At 50.0% G+C, this 17,704-nt stretch overlaps 8 non-coding genes across 8 annotated transcripts; 3 read left to right on the forward strand and 5 right to left on the reverse strand.

The window, feature by feature from the left end:
• Positions 1–1,009: 1,009 nt before the first annotated feature.
• Positions 1,010–1,091, reverse strand: trnal-uag (transfer RNA leucine (anticodon UAG)). The gene has a single exon. It is a non-coding gene; the product is annotated as a tRNA-Leu (tRNA).
• An 8,837-nt stretch (positions 1,092–9,928) lies between these two features.
• trnav-aac (transfer RNA valine (anticodon AAC)) lies at positions 9,929–10,001 on the reverse strand. Its single transcript has one exon. It is a non-coding gene; the product is annotated as a tRNA-Val (tRNA).
• A 109-nt stretch (positions 10,002–10,110) lies between these two features.
• trnaf-gaa (transfer RNA phenylalanine (anticodon GAA)) lies at positions 10,111–10,183 on the reverse strand. Its single transcript has one exon. It is a non-coding gene; the product is annotated as a tRNA-Phe (tRNA).
• A 1,231-nt stretch (positions 10,184–11,414) lies between these two features.
• Positions 11,415–11,487, reverse strand: trnav-cac (transfer RNA valine (anticodon CAC)). The gene has a single exon. It is a non-coding gene; the product is annotated as a tRNA-Val (tRNA).
• A 694-nt stretch (positions 11,488–12,181) lies between these two features.
• trnah-gug (transfer RNA histidin (anticodon GUG)) lies at positions 12,182–12,253 on the forward strand. Its single transcript has one exon. It is a non-coding gene; the product is annotated as a tRNA-His (tRNA).
• Positions 12,254–13,998: 1,745 nt separating this feature from the next.
• Positions 13,999–14,070, forward strand: trnad-guc (transfer RNA aspartic acid (anticodon GUC)). Its single transcript has one exon. It is a non-coding gene; the product is annotated as a tRNA-Asp (tRNA).
• A 616-nt stretch (positions 14,071–14,686) lies between these two features.
• On the reverse strand, positions 14,687–14,759 carry trnav-cac (transfer RNA valine (anticodon CAC)). The gene has a single exon. It is a non-coding gene; the product is annotated as a tRNA-Val (tRNA).
• A 719-nt stretch (positions 14,760–15,478) lies between these two features.
• Positions 15,479–15,550, forward strand: trnah-gug (transfer RNA histidin (anticodon GUG)). The gene has a single exon. It is a non-coding gene; the product is annotated as a tRNA-His (tRNA).
• The last annotated feature ends 2,154 nt before the right edge of the window (positions 15,551–17,704 follow it).

Below are 17,704 nucleotides of genomic sequence, written 5' to 3' on the forward strand. Positions count from 1 at the left end.
CCAAATAACTTTGCATCTGAGGAAGAGCACCACGGAAAAAACCCAACTCAACAAGAGAGCGCGTTGGTTGCTCTTGCTCTTAATGCAAGGAGCTGTTTTTTTTTCCTCGCAATAATAATTATTAACCAGAAACAGCAGCACAGGTAGGTCGCATTTGTGATTATGTCATTTCTCTGCTTCAGCAAGGTCAATAAAAGACTCTGAAAGTAGTAAAGCAAAACTGAACTCAAAATCATATTAGGAATTCTGAGCGATATCTCCATACAGGCAATCCAATAAGAACGTTGAAATATTTGAATATCATCTCTCTATAGATTGCGCTGCTTTTTACCCAGAGTAAAACTATTGGATTGAAGGAATGCTAACTGCTGGGTTAAAATGTATAGTTGTTATTTGGAGAAATCTGTAAACTCATGATCGACAGTGCTGATTATTTTCCCGGAGACGGAGCACTGATGACCTATCCGAGCTAATTGATAAAGCTCACCCAGTGGATACTCTAGCAGAACGTCAAAGAACATTCACCTTTGTATCCAAAGAAACCACAGGAACAACATCAGGAAGCACAATCAATTCCCCTTTTAAATCTTTCCTGTAAGGTATGCTATGTGAATTCATGAAGTTAATCCTCTGATCTCTTTTGATCACGAACAAAGTACTTCTGATGGAGCGCTATGTTCAAAGATTTAATAAGCTTTACCCCTGCCAACGATTCGGCGTGAAGAATTAAAAGTTTCACAGACAAAAGCAGCTCACCACCACAGCCAATATTGAATGTACTGTACTTGCCGGTACACTATCATGTGCACTGCCTCAAAAGTGATCTTGGCAGATGTTGTTCCCTACATAAAGCTGAACGTGCCAAAGAGAATTTCTGTTGAGAAAACAAAATATTTTTTCTGCCTTGATGTTAAGCCTGTCTTTTAGAAAGTTTATCTCTTAACACCTCCTGCAGCCTAACAAAAAGCACTTTTACTGATTGTATTGCAGGTCTTAAAACATTAACATTTGGCAGCGGTGGGATTCGAACCCACGCCCCCAGAGAGACTGGAGCCTAAATCTAGTGCCTTAGACCACTCAGCCACACTACCTTCCTCCATGTCCATCTTCCTCATATTGCTGGCTTGGACATGTGGAAGTGACTGCACCTTCATCTTCCGAGATGCTTTCAATAGCACAAACGCTACTTTCACCAGCACAAACATAGCAATAACGAAGGAGGTGGGTTTCATCCTTTGTGCTGTTTGTAGGGGCGCAACTCTACGTCGATCTACTGACTTGAGCAAAAATCAAAATCCTCTCCTACTACTATTGCTTTTTTCATAGTTTCTTCAAATCCTTCATTTGAACGTCGATTTTGAAGGATATTGATGATAATACCACATAAATTGTGGTTTTCTTGTGATCGCCAATTTTATTCAAATATCAGCCTTTTTTACGGTTCCTTGCGTGTTTCACAAGGTATAATAGCCCCCCTCGCATCCTCAGCTAACATATTTTAAAATTACAATAGCTTATACAGCATGCATGTTTACATTTATATTAAAATTAAAGTAAATATACCAGAATACATACAGTGCTAACCCAATAATTCTTGTCAGGTTCTCCAACAAATCTGCGTTGTTATTTTAACATGTTTCAGCTGAGGGTGCAAAAGGAGTATAAATGAATTTTCCCGCCAGCCGTTCAAAGACCAAATTCCATGAGTGAACATTATTTTCTCAGAAGTTGCCGGCATTGGACTTTGCCGGTGGTATTGAATTATATCCACAACTGTTGTAGTAGTACCTTCTTGAAATTCGACACGTGCAAAGCACTCGTAATATCATAGGTGTTAAAGTTCGCTGAGTCTATTCGAGTCATGGTGTGTATCCCTGCCTATCATTGGGAGACGGGTAGCTTTTTTACACTCAGATTCCAATCTTCAATGCTTTGTGTGAGAGCTTACATAACTTTCATTTTCTCACATTTTCTGACGACTGTTCCAAAGGGGCACCCTGTCAATTCCGAATGCTTTTCAAAAATCTGCCAGCATGTTTGATTATTGTCATTTCATTTCGAAAAAGTTCAATATTGATCATAACTAAAGAAAATAATGATCACGAACAAAAAAGGGATAAAGATGCGAGTCGATCTTGAATCACAGCTGGGTGGCACGGTCTTCTGTTCTGATATGGTTGTACGAGAAACAGGAGGAATCGCCAATCTCCTATAGAACATGAGTTGAATCAGGAGTGAGACATTTCGTATACTCGTGCATATGTCAACGCCTGACCTACATCGTAAAACTAACATTAAGTTGTCAGAGACATTCATTTATATACAAACAAGAGACAGACCAAGTAATAATTCTACATTAGTTCAGGTGGGTAAACCTGAACTAACTAACTAACTAATAAGCCTATTAATAATTCTACATTAACGTGTCCTACACTGATCAGACTAATTGACATGGTCTGATTCAGAGCCTGTGCAGTTCGTGCTAATTACAACAAGGACAGTTCTGAACCCTCATCACCGAACTGAGCACAAGTTCAGCTGTTCTCCAGTTTTGTTACGCATGGTTTTTCATTGCAATTGAGTTCAGAGCTGGAGCTGAACTCCAGACAGTACAGTGTTTTGGGTAAGTTGTCGAAATTCGCATGAGGCTGCAGACAACTTACCTAAAGTGTGTTCTATAGCTTTCAGGTGGAGTTCATTTATATAAAAGAATGTAAGTGGTATAAACGAAACAAGCCAGACGGCAGTCCAACCTACAGTATAATTTTCTGATGGAAGTCCTGACGCGTTATTCATTACGCCACTGACCCTGCTATTGTAGTGCTAAAATAAAACACGTTTTCTACATTTATATCTGTTTAAAAATCACTATCTAAAAAAGACAAAGGGTTTGTGTGTCGCGCTAAAATTCCGCTTCATTTCGAATGCAAATAAAAACCATTTTGTTCCAAGAAATCATAAATTTGTCACATCCTTCATACTACTAATAAGTATACGAATAAATACTCGGAAGAAGCCGGTCAGGTATTAGAGAGATTTAAAATCGGATCGGAGGATTTAGAGTCCAGACTGCAAACCAACAGCTGACACAGGTCTTTTATAGAACCGTTTTGATTTCCTCTACTTTGTCCCCGTGACGTCATTGTCCTGCTCACAGCCGAGCCCGACACACATCTGGTTTCTGTCGCTGGGCGCACACACTGCGGTCCATGCGGGTCCTAATACCCCAGTACAATGACGGGGACACTAAACTAAACAGGTGCCGTCCTTCGGCTGAGACGTAAAACCGAGGTCCTGTGATCATTCAGGAGAATGGTGGTGGTGGAGGGGAGTCCCCATTACCTGTAAAGCGCATTGAGTGGAGTATCCAGAACAGCGCTATATAAGTGTAAGCAATAATGATGATGATGATGATGATTATTATTATAATGTAAAATGCAATAAAAAAAATCAAACTTTGATTCAAAATAGATTAATGTAAAAACTGATAAAGCTAATGCTTTTTTCAGGGCTATATCTACATTTTTTTTTAAAACCGAAGTCTGTCGCGATTGTGAGAGTTAGAGAGTTATGTCTTCCAGCGGGTGCCTTCATATCATGAGCGTCAGTCTCGCCCGTAGCTGCGAGAAGGTTAAAAGCGCACAAGTGATCTGTAGACGATGTTCGGGGAAGAAATAATTCTGTTTTCAGCACAGGGAGTGAGAATGAGCTCAGCCCGGCTCCCAGCAGAATCCATTCTGGTTTGGTTACTGTTAGACTGTGCGTCTGAGGCTCTTTGGATCGCAACGTAAAAAAAACAATTGTTCACATCGTGTGACTTCCACGACAGGAAGGAAAGATATCACTTTAAAAAATCAGAACTGAAGATTTGGATCCTGGGCCTCAACTTAAAAATAAACAGAGTTTAACGACAGGAAATTGATTCCAGTTGTCAGATCACATATACGCATACCTTAGCTTTGTGCAACAACCTGAAACTTTCAGGTACCATAAATAATATTATTGCTAAACATATGCCATTCTAATCTGCAAGCGACCAGAATATAGAATACGAATTTTTGTGCTTTGGAAGCGCTGGCCTACCTGTATCAAAATATCAGATTGTGTTTCTGCAACATTTCATGCATAGTACGCCATTTTATCTAAAACAGTCACAACGAGGGCTTTACATGCAGTCTGGGGTGTTTTCCCCTTCTATATTTTTGCCACTTTATATCGAACTTGTTATACTCCTAGAAGTGCACAGTAGCTTGTACTTAATAAAAATGTACAATTCACCGCTGGTATGAACAGATGTGTGCCGTGTTTGCCTTTGTAAGCATTTGTTTAAAAAATAAGTTCACAATACGATAAAAACACAGAAAGCACAAACTTTATAATACAACGATACAAAATCAATACCAAATCATTATGCCAATTAAGTAACTATCCTTTGAAAACAGAGAACACCTTTATATCTACAAAAAACTTGACATTTGTATGTATTTTTGAATTACAAAGCAGACAGTGTAGTCCCTTAATTCAAAGATCAGATCTTGGCCAAAACAAGACAATCAGTGTAGGACAGCTACCGCGTTTTCCACAGACCCAGCTTCGCGTTCACCTTGGCGATCCTCTCGGTCCAGTTGTTGGTCTCGTTGTCCTGGCTCTGGAAGGAAACCCCCAGTATTTTGAGGGGCTCCGTGCAGAGCTCGAGACCCTCCGGCGCCGTCGTCCTGTGCTTCAGAACTTCAGTTTGCTCTTTCGGCGGTTGAGCTTCGACCCCGAGGCTCTGGAGTATTGCTCCATGACCTGCAGGGCCCTCCTCAACCCCCTGTCCGACCTCAGGAACAGCGAACTGGGAGATCTTCAGGGTTTCCCCCGCGCCTCCCGGTATCTCCAGGCCGTCGATGACAGGGTCCCGTCTCACCGTCTCTGCTAAGGGCTCTTGAAGAGCAGGTAGATGATGCCCTCCCTCATGGTGTCTCCCCCGGCGGAAGATCTCCTGCGCCACTTCCACCAGATCTGCCGCCAGGGTGTCCCAGAAGCAGGTGTAGAGTTCCTTTGGGAGTCCGTCCGGCCCCGGCACCTTGCCATTCTCCATGGACAAGAGCGCCGCCTTCAGCTCCTCGGCCGCGATCGGACCCTCCAAGTCCTCCCTCACCTCCTCCGGTACTCGTGCCTTCAGCTCCTCCAGAAAAGCATCGCCTGCCTCCACCTCCGTCTGCTTTTCTGAAAAGAGCTCCGTGTAGAAAGCGGTGGCCGCTTCTACCTTGTCGCTCTCGTCCAGCACTTCCTCTCCATCTCCCCGTCTCAGGCCGTGGATCACCCTCTTTTTCTGAGCTCCTCGGACCTGATTGAGTTTGCGGAGCCTCTCCTTCAGGTCCCGTGCCCGGGCTGAATTGAAGGCTCCTCCCCCGTTAGCCGAGCTGTACTCCTCCTCTAGTTGTCTCTGGAGTCGTGCAGCTTCCTTCCTCTCCCTGGCCGCCTTCCATCTACAGTACGTCTGCGCCAGGGTTCGGGTCCTGTCTTTCACCGACTCCCACCATTCCACCATGGAGCTGTAGCCGTCTCTCAGATCGACCCAGCTCGCGTAGTCTTTACGGAACAGTGCCTTGAAGTCGTCTTCCTCCAGTATCTCCCGGTTCAGCTTCCAGTACCCACGACCGAATGCCGGCAGGTTGGTGTTAGCCACCACCGTCAAGCGCTCGTGGCTGGAATACCACTCCGGGGACACCGTCGCCGACTCCAGGGAGCAGGTCGTGTGCAGAAAGATGTAGTCCAGGCGGCTGCACACTCCCCGGGAGTTTTTCCATGTCGTTCCGGCGTCGTTAGGGCGGCACCGTCTGAAACCGTCTACCAGGGAGAACTGCTTGAGTAGCGACTCCAGCTCTGCCGAGCTAGCATCGCTCCCCTTCTCCCGGTCGACGTTGAAGTCCCCGCCAAGCACCACCTGTCTGTTGGTGGTGCAGCAGCTGGCCAGGTCAGCAAACACTTCCTTCCGGATAGAGGGTTCCGTCGGAGCATAGACGTTAATTGCTCTCAACTTCTGCCCCCTCCAGTCGATGTCTGCGACCAGGATCCGGCCCTGCACCACCGAGAAGGAGGAAACCAGCGTCATCTCTGGGTTTCCGAGGAGGATTCCCACTCCGGAAGAGTGGACCCCTCCTACGCTCCAGCATGATTCTCCCTTCGTCCATTCCCTGGAGAATGTCAGCTTGTCGCTTTCATCCTTCAGGTGGACCTCCTGTAAGAAACAAACTGAGAAAGACTTTGAGGCCAGATCATGAAAGACTCCCCGTCTTTTCACCGGGTCTCTTAGCCCTCTCACGTTAGTTGTTAGAAAGGTAAGTTTCACAATCATGATTAAACAAGTGAAAGTTGAACCTCCTCTCTTTGTGCTTACAGTGGAAAACTTGGGAGTCTACATCGGGGCACTGTTTAGCCTAGATGTAACTACTCTCGTTCGGGTCCTGGGGGGAATATGCTGGGCTCCCTCCAGGTCTCGCTGGGGACTGAAAGGTAAACATGCTGGACAGGTCCAGCCCTACCATCAGTCCCGGCTCCAGGGCGGCTTCAAAGTAATCTTGTCTTCTTCGAGGATACTCTCCGCCACCGCTTCGGGAAGGCTTTTTTCTTCCCTTTCTCCAGGAGTTTCGGGGACCTCCAGTTGCTCCTGGGCCTTGGGGGAGGGGGGCTCCACTTCCTGGGCTGCCTCTTCCTGTTGTTCCTAGGCCTCGGGGGAGGGGGTTCTGACTTCCTGGGCTGCCTCTACCTGATGTCCCTGGGCCTCGGGGGAGGGGGTTACCTCTTCCTGGGCTGCCTCCTCTGGTTGTTCCTGGGCCTCGGGGGAAGAAAGTTCTAGTCCTAGAGGAAACGGTTCTCCCTTACCACTCTTTTCTTTTGTCCTTCCGAAGGTGGATCCGCCCTGCATCTCTTCTCCCGCTTTCTCTTACCCTTCTTGCTGGGAGTTATTAGGGCCCTTCCTCCGGTCAGCCATTTTGTCCGTCGTCCTGGCAGCCATCTTGTGGCACTGGTGCGGCTGGGGGTGTGGCCTCGGCAGTTTCGGTTCTCTGCGGGGGAGGTGCGGGTTCTTTGTTCTCACCTCTCTCCCTTTGTCTTGAGACTGGTTTCTGCCGGCCGGCTTCCACCACCTGCGCAAACGAAGGTTTGCTTACCTTGCATTGGTGAAGGAGGTGTCCCTCGGCGCCGCATCCGTCGCACTTTTTGGCAACAAGTAAGGGTTGTATGTGAGGACTGTGATGGTCCTCTGGTTTGTCTTCCTCATAGGCTCCGGCCTGAAATCTGAGAAACGGGGGTGCTTACCTTTTTCTCTGATCATTTTCGTTGCCTTTTCATATGAGGCGTCCGTGGCCATGTAGGCCTCCATGTATCTCTCTGCCTTGTTGTCTTGCAGGCAGTAGAGATCTCCGGCCACCAACTGCAGGATCCCTCTCAGGAAGGTAATGAAAAAGGATTTCGCAGTTGGCATCGCCTCTGTTTTCTTGGTCCAGTGGAACCGGATCAGTGTCTTCTTGTCTGCCATCTGGAAAGGAGAAAAAAGAAAAAAGGAGAGAAAGAGAGAGAGCAAGGTCCTGTGGAGAGGAGGGTTTAGCTGCTAAAGGAGCAGCGAGTGAGCCCTGGACTTTGTCCTTGTGTGCAAAGCCCAGCTAGGTGCAGGCGCAGGAGGAGAGAGAGAGAGGGAGCGGATAGCGCTTCCGAGTCTCGAGGAAGAAAGCAAGCACCGCGGGCAGGCCACGAGTACCCACTCCAAGCCAAGAGGCCAAGGAGGTGGAGCAAGAGAAAGGGAGCGGATAGCGCTTCTGAGTCTCGAGGAAGAAAGCAAGCACCGCGGGCAGGCCACGAGTACTTACTCCCAGCCAAGAGGCCAAGGAGGCGGAGCAAGAGAAAGGGGGAGGGGAGAGGAGAGAGCAGAGAGAGAGAACGTTGCTGCCGGATCCCACCCAGCACAGCTGCTGCTTGGCCTTAACCCCCTAGGCTCAACCTAGGGCGATACCAGCTCAAGCACTCTTCAGGATCTTCGATCGCCTTCTAGAACTTTGGAAAGACAAGAACTGCGGGCATGCCACTTGAACTTGATCTTAGCCAAAAGGCTGATAAAATCGGATTCCAGCTCACTGGCCCTGCAAAACTTAGTTCAAGACTTTAAACTCTCAGACACATATAGATGTATATATCCCACAACAGCAGGATATACATGGTCAGGGAGGAATAGCAGCTCCAGAATTGACTATTGCTTTGTCTCAGAGAGAGTGAAAGTTGCTGGGGTCACTCTTCAGCCTGTCTTCTTCTCAGATCATCAGGCTTTAGGGTGTAGAGTGGAACTCCAGGGCGGGACTGTCTTTGGCCCAGGCCTCTGGAAACTCAACACAAAGCTGCTAGAGAACGAGGGGGTAATATCCCGCTACAAAGAGAAACTATCACAGTGGCTGTCCTTGCAGTGTCTGTACGGGTCAGTAGGAGAGTGGTGGGAGGAGGTGAAGGTTAGGACAAAGGCCTTTTTCATGGCTGAGGGAAGGAAGGCTGCTGCCAGACGGAGAGGAGTGCTAGCCAGGAAACAGAGGCAGCTGCAGCGTCTCTACACGATGCTGCACAGTGGCTTCGATGTGCTCGAGGATATCACCCTTTTAAAAAAAAACATCCGGAGCATAGTCGAAGAAAGCAGTCGAGGAGTGCTGTTAAGAAGCAGAGTGCAGTTCTTGGAAGAAAATGAGAAGTGTACTCGCTTCTTTTTCAGGAAAGTGGTAGGCTCCAAGTCTGTCATGGAAAGTGTAGTTGATGAGGAGGGAAGAGAGAGTACAGAGCTGAGTGCTATCCTCTCCTGCATCGAGGCCTTCTTGTCACGGACGTCCAAGGGGACTAACCGTGGGGAGCAGAAGTGTGGAAAAAGACCCATATGCGTAGCGGCGAGACGGGAAAAAGGCCCGGGCTCATTAGTGCAAAGAGTTCAGGAATGCCGTATAGAAACCTGTGCCCTCAGGGAGCGGACGTGGGGCGCCCTGGTGCTAGGCGGGTCTCAGGACATCCGAACGTCAGTGCTGAGCGAGGACAGAGTGCAAGACCCGGAAATATATAGCCTAAGGGAAAGAGAGGGACAGGAAGGACAGCAGACCAGAAACTAGGGACAGGACAGAGAAGGACCGCCCTCTGGCTGCAGAGGGCGTGACACTTCTACTCAAGACTGTACAGCTCTACAGAGGTAAAGGATGAAGAAATTCATTTTTTTACCTCAAAGCTAGAAAACGTTTTGAGTGAAGAAGATAGGGAAGTACTTGAGGGGGATTTGACAGTAGAAGAACTGAGAGGCTATGGAGAGCTTACAGAAGGGGAAATCTCCGGGTGCTGACAGGCTCCCTAAAGGGGCGTCTGCTTTTACTACTTGCACGAATGAAGGCAAAAAAAAGCCAATCGATGTGAAAGAACGGCGCTTTACAGAGGAGTACTGCCTGACTGGATCGTTGATGAACGACAGAGGCCACTCCGACCTCTTCTCGGTTTTCTTCAATGACTTACTAAGGATCTTCTTCACATTCGCCCATGCAGGGGAAGCCAGTTACACCAAAGCAAACGCAGGAAAGTGCAATTCAAGCAGAGACCAGGAGGGACTTGTTTACACCGAGAGTGGTCGGAGAATGGAACAATGCACCCAGCCCTGTTGCTGGAGCCGATTCTTGATGAGATCTTGAGCTCACTAAGAAGCCCCCGCTGGATGCTAATCTTTCTGTTGTTCTTGCAGGTCCTGCGCTGCTTTTGAGCCGACAGTGCTCGTCCTGGTCTGTCGGCACAGCCCAATTGCAAATGATCGGCTCCGCGTACAGAAGGAACGTGCGTTTGGTACAAGAGTGCACGAAGGCACCGGAAATACATTGGGAACAAATGACCGGTCGCTCAAGACCTCTGTGAAGTACAGGAGCGTGCAAAACGAGGCTGTTTCCACCCGGTCTCGAACCGGGGACCTTTCGCGTGTTAGGCGAACGTGATAGCCGCTACACTACGGAAACCTGCAGGGACCACTGCTGGTGTCTCGCTTGCGTTTCGGGCTGAGAAAGGGACGCGTCACTTTAGGCAGGGGGCGCTGGAGAGAGGAACAAAGGGCGCGATGAAACAAAATGCCGAAACCCGGGATCGAACCAGGGACCTTTAGATCTTCAGTCTAACGCTCTCCCAACTGAGCTATTTCGGCGGTGCGCAAATCCCACAGCCACCTGCTCCAGCCTTCCTCTGTTGTGGCATGAGCGCACCAAGAGTAGCGGGACAGTGTTGCAGGAACGTCACTCAGAAGGAAAGCCACCCAGCTGCGCCCTCTGAGCTCTGTCCAGCGCATCTTCCTCGCATGGACTCCTGCCTGCGACGGGCAGGAAACAATTAGCAAGAACAGAACGACACCCCATGGGTGTCTCATGACCGCACCTTAGGTTGTGACACGTGCAGGTGTGAGGGGTTGCCGGGCTACTTTGGAGCAGAGCTTGGGCGGAGGGGGGGCGGGAAAGCAGACAAAGAGGTGACACCTCAAGGTCTGCACGATCACAGCTCTCCGCCGCCCCAGGCTTCCGCTCGATAAGCTACTGGACACACCCGCCCCTCCTCACACAGACCGTGGAAAAGCCCCCGAGTGGGAGGGCTCTCTCTTCCTCCCAGGAGCTCTTGGACACGACGCACAGACAGGGCGCGGGGAGCCGCCGCCTGCAAACACGGCTCCAGGCAGGACTCCACTCCGCAGGAGCCGCAGAGCAGAGGAGATGAGGGCAGCTTAGCTCCTGTGCAGAGACCTGAGCTGTTGTTGCTGTGGATGCTGTCTTTTCTGCACTCGGGGTAGGAGTGAATGTTGAGTTGCCCTTAGAAATGAAGCAGAGCACTTCAACGGCACGGGTGTGTGTGTGTGCGCCCTGGTGATTCTGGGAGACAGATCGAACCTGGGCTAAAAGAGAGGGGGCTTAGCCCTCTTCCATTTGCTAGTTCAAAGTTGTACAACCCATTTGTATCTGCTAGGCGGCGCAGTCGTCGTGCACAAAGAACGTTTTGAAAAGCGTCAAAGGCAAGTCATTCCGAGTTGGTCGTTTGTGTTTTCCGTTCAGACGCGAAATGCTGAAATGATCTCTCGGCTCCTCGGTTGTCATTTCTGCTCCGTAAAGGGATCACAGCACGCGTCGGCTTCCAGCACGGTGGGTCGGGACACGATGCCGGGGGTCGGAGAGAGCGATGTCTTCCTCGTTAGTATAGGAACTGTCACCTATCCCCACCTGTCACGCGGGAGACCGGGGTACATCAGGACGCGCATTGAAGTGAAAGCAGGATGCGCTGTGACATGCACTGTGCAGATCCCGCCACACTAAGAGGTGGGTCCAGTGGGTCTGTTCGATCACAGCGCTAGGCGAATCCCCAATCCCCTTTTGTGCCTGGCGACAAAAGATGTCTGTTTCCACCCGGTTTCGAACCGGGGACCTTTCGCGTGTGAGGCGAACGTGATAACCACTACACTACGGAAACGGTGGTAAGATGTGTCCAGCGGCCCAGTGCTGAGCTTCGCCAATGCGATTCAGCTGCTTCCAGTGCCTTTATTGGAGTGCGCTGATGGACCGTGCTCTCTCTCCAGAGACCAGCACGCCTGTCATGGACGGAGCAGGAAAGGCGGCGCCACATTCTACAGCCCTCTCCACGCAATCGACGAAATCGGGCTACTGAAGTGGAGAAAATCGCCTCTCCAGAAAGTGCAAATATCATCTTGGAGACTATAAATCCTATTGCCGAAGGTCAGCCCTGTCTACCAGAGTAACCCTCCCACAGCGATGATCAGCTCGTCTCACACGCGAGAGGTTTCGGTTGGAAACAAGCGCCCCCTCTTCTCGCACGTTTTGCACGTTCGAGTAGTTTTAATGCGGCTCTTTCGTACACGGTGCTGATCTTTTGGAAAGCAGGAGGCAAAACCGAGTCGAACCGCCTGGGTGAAAACCAGGAACCCTAACCGCTAGACTATATGGCAGCGAACAACCATGCTGTTCCCGGCATCATGCAAGCAAACTACATAACTATGAGAAAACACGCAAGAGAGTTGTCACTCAGAGTGTCGAAGGGTCGATGTATACTGGGGCTCAGTTGAAATGCAACGTCAGGACTTTTCCGAATTATGTCACACGAAGAGAGCACAGCCCTTTCCGCCCTGCTGCGTGTGTCTCGGTAACTCGCTGTGATCGTATAGTGGTCAGTACTTTGCGTTGTGGCCGCAACAACCCCGGTTCGAATCCGGGTCACGGCAGGATAGGGGCGTCTACTTTTACTACTCGCACGAATGAAGGCAAAAAAAAGCCAATCGATGTGAACGAACGGCGCTTTACAGAGGAGTACTGCCTGACTGGATCGTTCATGAACGACAGAGGCCACTCCGACCTCTTCTCGGTTTTCTTCAATGACTTACTAAGGATCTTCTTCACATTCGCCCATGCAGGGGAAGCCAGTTACACCAAAGCAAACGCAGGAAAGTGCATTTCAAGCAGAGACCAGGAGGGACTTGTTTACACCGAGAGTGGGCGGAGAATGGAACAATGCGCCCAGCCCTGTTGCTGGAGCCGATTCTTGATGAGCTCTTGGGCTCACTAAGAGGCCCCCTCTGGATGCTAATCTTTCTGTTGTTCTTGCAGGTCCTGCGCTGCTTTTGAGCCGACAGAGCTCGTCCTGGTCTGTCGGCACAGCCCAATTGCAAACGATCGGCTCCGCGTACAGAAGGAACGTGCGTTTGGTACAAGAGTGCACGAAGGCACCGGAAATACATTGGGAACAAATGACCGGTCGCTCAAGACCTCTGTGAAGTACAGGAGCGTGCAAAACGAGGCTGTTTCCGCCCGGTCTCGAACCGTAGACCTTTCGCGTGTTAGGCGAACGTGATAGCCGCTACACTACGGAAACCTGCAGGGACCGCTGCTGGTGTCTCGCTTGCGTTTCGGGCTGAGAAAGGGACGCGTCACTTTAGGCAGGTGGCGCTGGAGAGAGGAACAAAGGGCGCGATGAAACAAAATGCCGAAACCCGGGATCGAACCAGGGACCTTTAGATCTTCAGTCTTGCAGGAACGTCACTCAGAAGGAAAGCCACCCAGCTGCGCCCTCTGAGCTCTGTCCAGCGCATCTTCCTCGCATGGACTCCTGCCTGCGACGGGCAGGAAACAATTAGCAAGAACAGAACGACACCCCATGGGTGTCTCATGACCGCACCTTAGGTTGTGACACGTGCAGGTGTGAGGGGTTGCCGGGCTACTTTGGAGCAGAGCTTGGGCGGAGGGGGGGCGGGAAAGCAGACAAAGAGGTGACACCTCAAGGTCTGCACGATCACAGCTCTCCGCCGCCCCAGGCTTCCACTCGATAAGCTACTGGACACACCCGCCCCTCCTCACACAGACCGTGGAAAAGCCCCCGAGTGGGAGGGCTCTCTCTTCCTCCCAGGAGCTCTTGGACACGACGCACAGACAGGGCGCGGGGAGCCGCCGCCTGCAAACACGGCTCCAGGCGGGACTCCACTCCGCAGGAGCCGCAGAGCAGAGGAGATGAGGGCAGCTTAGCTCCTGTGCAGAGACCTGAGCTGTTGTTGCTGTGGATGCTGTCTTTTCTGCACTCGGGGTAGGAGTGAATGTTGAGTTGCCCTTAGAAATGAAGCAGAACACTTCAACGGCACGGGTGTGTGTGTGTGCGCGCCCTGGTGATTCTGGGAGACAGATCGAACCTGGGCTAAAAGAGAGGGGGCTTAGCCCTCTTCCATTTGCTAGTTCAAAGTTGTACAACCCATTTGTATCTGCTAGGCGGCGCAGTCGTCGTGCACAAAACGCTTTGAAAAGCGTCAAAGGCAAGTCATTCCGAGTTGGTCGTTTGTGTTTTCCGTTCAGACGCGAAATGCTGAAATGATCTCTCGGCTCTTCGGTTGTCATTTCTGCTCCGTAAAGGGATCACAGCACGCGTCGGCTTCCAGCATGCTGGGTCGGGACACGATGCCGGGGCTTGGAGAAAGCGATGTCTTCCTCGTTAGTATAGTGGCAAGTATCCCCGCCTGTCACGCGGGAGACCGGGGTTCGATTCCCTGACGGGGAGTAGCTTTTCTTTCACCTCCTTAGAGAAATGACTGCCTTTCACTTCTCTGTTTTCTTTCACAGCGTCGTGCACCTTTTCATTGCTCTCGCTTTCAGAGCCTCCGCACGGCACACGACTCGACATCAGGAAGCACATTGAAGTGAAAGCAGGAAGCGCTGCGACATGCACTGTGCAGATCCCGCCACACTAAGAGGTGAGTGGGTCTGTTCGATGCACAAAGAACGCTTTGAGAAGCGTCAAAGGCAAGTCATTCCGAGTTGGTCGTTTGTGTTTTCCGTTCAGACGCGAAATGCTGAAATGATCTCTCGGCTCCTCGGTTGTCATTTCTGCTCCGTAAAGGAATCACAGCACGCGTCGGCTTCCAGCACGGTGGGTCGGGACACGATGCCGGGGGTCGGAGAGAGCGATGTCTTCCTCGTTAGTATAGGACCTGTCACCTGTCCCCACCTGTCACGCGGGAGACTGGGGTACATCAGGACGCGCATTGAAGTGAAAGCAGGATGCGCTGTGACATGCACTGTGCAGATCCCGCCACACTAAGAGGTGAGTGGGTCTGTTCGATCACAGCGCTAGACGAATCCCCAATCCCCTTTTGTGCCTGGCGACAAAAGATGTCTGTTTCCGCCCGGTTTCGAACCGGGGACCTTTCGCGTGTGAGGCGAACGTGATAACCACTACACTACGGAAACGGTGGGAAGACGTGCCCAGCGGCCCAGTGCTGAGCTTCGCCAATGCGATTCAGCTGCTTCCAGTGCCTTTATTGGAGTGCGCTGATGGACCGTGCTCTCTCTCCAGAGACCAGCATGCCTGTCATGGACGGAGCAGGAAAGGCGGCGCCACATTCTACAGCCCTCTCCACGCAATCGACGAAATCGGGCTACTGAAGTGGAGAAAATCGCCTCTCCAGAATGTGCAAATATCATCTTGGAGACTATAAATAAAAATATTGCCGAAGGTCAGCCCTGTCTACCAGAGTAACCCTCCTGCAGCAATGATCAGCTTGTCTCAGACACGAGAAGTTTCGGCTGGAAACAAGCTCCCCCTCTTCTCGCACGTTTTGCACGTTCGAGTAGTTTTAATGCGGCTCCTTCGTACACGGTGCTGATCTTTTGGAAAGCAGGTGGCAAAGCTGACACGTTCCCATACCGGAAGTCGAACCCGGGATGCCTGGGTGAAAACCAGGAATCCTAACCGCTAAACCATATGGGAGCACACAACCCTGCTGTTCCGGGCATCATGCAAGCAAACTACATAAATATGAGAACACGCAAGAGAGTTGTCACTCAGAGTGTCGAAGGGTCGATGTATACTGGGGCTCAGTTGAAATGCAACGTCAGGACTTTTCCGAATTATGTCACACGAAGAGAGCACATCCTTTTCCGCCCTGCTACATGTGTATCGGTAACTCGCCGTGATCGTATAGTGGTCAGTACTTTGCGTTGTGGCCGCAACAACCCCGGTTTGAATCCGGGTCACGGCAGAATAGGGGCGTCTGCTTTTACTACTTGCACGAATGAAGGCAAGAAAAAGCCAATCGATGTGAACGAACGGCGCTTTACAGAGGAGTACTGCCTGACTGGATCGTTGATGAACGACAGAGGCCACTTCGACCTCTTCTCGGTTTTCTTCAATGACTTACTAAGGATCTTCTTCACATTCGCCCATGCAGGGGAAGCCACTTACACCAAAGCAAACGCAGGAAAGTGCAATTCAAGCAGAGACCAGGAGGGACTTGTTTACACCGAGAGTGGTCGGAGAATGGAACAATGCGCCCAGCCCTGTTGCTGGAGCCGATTCTTGATGAGATCTTGGGCTCACTAAGAGGCCCCCGCTGGATGCTAATCTTTCTGTTGTACTTGCAGGTCCTGTGCTGCTTTTGAGCCGACAGAGCTCGTCCTGGTCTGTCGGCACAGCCCAATTGCAAATGATCGGCTCCGGTTACAGAAGAAACGTGCGTTTGGTACTGTTGTAACAGAAGGAATAAGGTTCTTGATCCCAAGATGAAGTAAAACAGATGAGTTTATTGCATGCAAGGAACAATAAAGCCGAAGTCTTGTTTCCCGCAAGAAACAACAAAACCGAAGTATTGTTCGATGTGCCGGTACAAACTTTTAGGTTATATAGTCCTTGCTTGCTGCTTCAGACGTCATTCGATGTTATGGTAAGGGGGGGTCATGATATTTGGCCAGTTAAGAGGCCCTGGCCAAATGGTCAGTTTAAGATTATGCCCCCAGGGGGTTCCTTGTTCGCATCTGGAATCCTTATCAGTTAACCCCCTTTCGTGCCATAAACCCCTGTTGCTTAGAAGTCTAATTTTCAGGCAGAACTGACTTAAGTTAACCCTTTTTACATCTTATCTCTTACTTCATTCCCCCCTTATAAAATATGGCATACGTCAGGACTGCCTATTTTTACACATACAATGTCAGGGCAGATCTTTCCTTTTTAGATGTACAGGCATGCATTACCATGACATTGTGTGTTCCACAGTTACAACAAGATGTTATTGATGTTTTTGTACAAGTGATAGTTACAATTATACATATAAAACAACCCTGATCCTACAAATACATAAAGTCCTACTCCAGGACCCAAACGCAGACCTCAGCCATGTGGAGATCTATCGTCAGGATCTTGGAACAGCAATACTGACCCAACTCCGATTATAATTTTTTGGCTTATAGATATGCCAACACCCGGAATGTATTGATACCATATCCCCAGTAATGCTCCTCAGGCCTAACAAGCACACTGTTGGTCTTAGGAAACATCAGACACAGAAACGGTAACAACATCCTTCTTTCTGTTCACTCAGTCTCTGGTGCCGTGGGTCGGTGAAAGTGCGATACGCGGATCCAGCGATCTCATAGTGTCACTCAGATGGCACAGTCAGTAGTTGGTGGCACTTGATATGGTCCCTCCCAGCAGGATTGCAACGTCTGGCAGGGTATCTCTTCTTCACCTACACCCACTCGCCAGGTATCCGGTCGTGTCTCACCTCTACTGGAGGTCCCCAAGCGTCCGGCACCTGTTCACGAGCCCTGTGCACTGCTTCAGTTAACAAACCTACAATACTTTAATAGAGAGTTAGTTAATTCATCAGTGCGTTAGCCAAACTTGGCCTCCAGGGAGCTTCTTTGGCTGCCCGTGATGATCTCAAATGGGCTCAGTCTCACAGTTCTGTTTGCTCCAGCCCGCAAACCGCACAGGACTGCAGGTAGAGCATCTACCCACGGTGTTCCTTCAGTTGATATTTCCTTAGTTGGTCTTTCAGACTGTGGGTGATGGGGGCAATGTGACTTCTAACTTACCCCTAGTGAGACAATTACAGCCTGGCACACCTTCCCAGTGTAGTATGCCCCTAGATCAGTATCCAAGGGGAAGAGCAGTCCGTACCACGGGATCATCTTTGTCATACACTTGGGTATGTGCCAGCCCACATCCCATCATTATACAACCCCACATTTTTACACATTTGTTCTAACCACTATTAAACATCTATTAAAGCCCTCAACCTGAATTCTCCCCTTTCCCCAATAGAGGTTTCACAGGGGTCTCAGACTCCCGCTCTCCCAGTGCCGCTCGTCTGGCATCTGCATCTGCATGGTTGTTACCTTGAGTTACTGGAATTCTT

Source organism: Lepisosteus oculatus, chromosome 14 (genome assembly GCF_040954835.1).
Source record: "Lepisosteus oculatus isolate fLepOcu1 chromosome 14, fLepOcu1.hap2, whole genome shotgun sequence".
Classification (NCBI taxonomy): domain Eukaryota; kingdom Metazoa; phylum Chordata; class Actinopteri; order Semionotiformes; family Lepisosteidae; genus Lepisosteus; species Lepisosteus oculatus.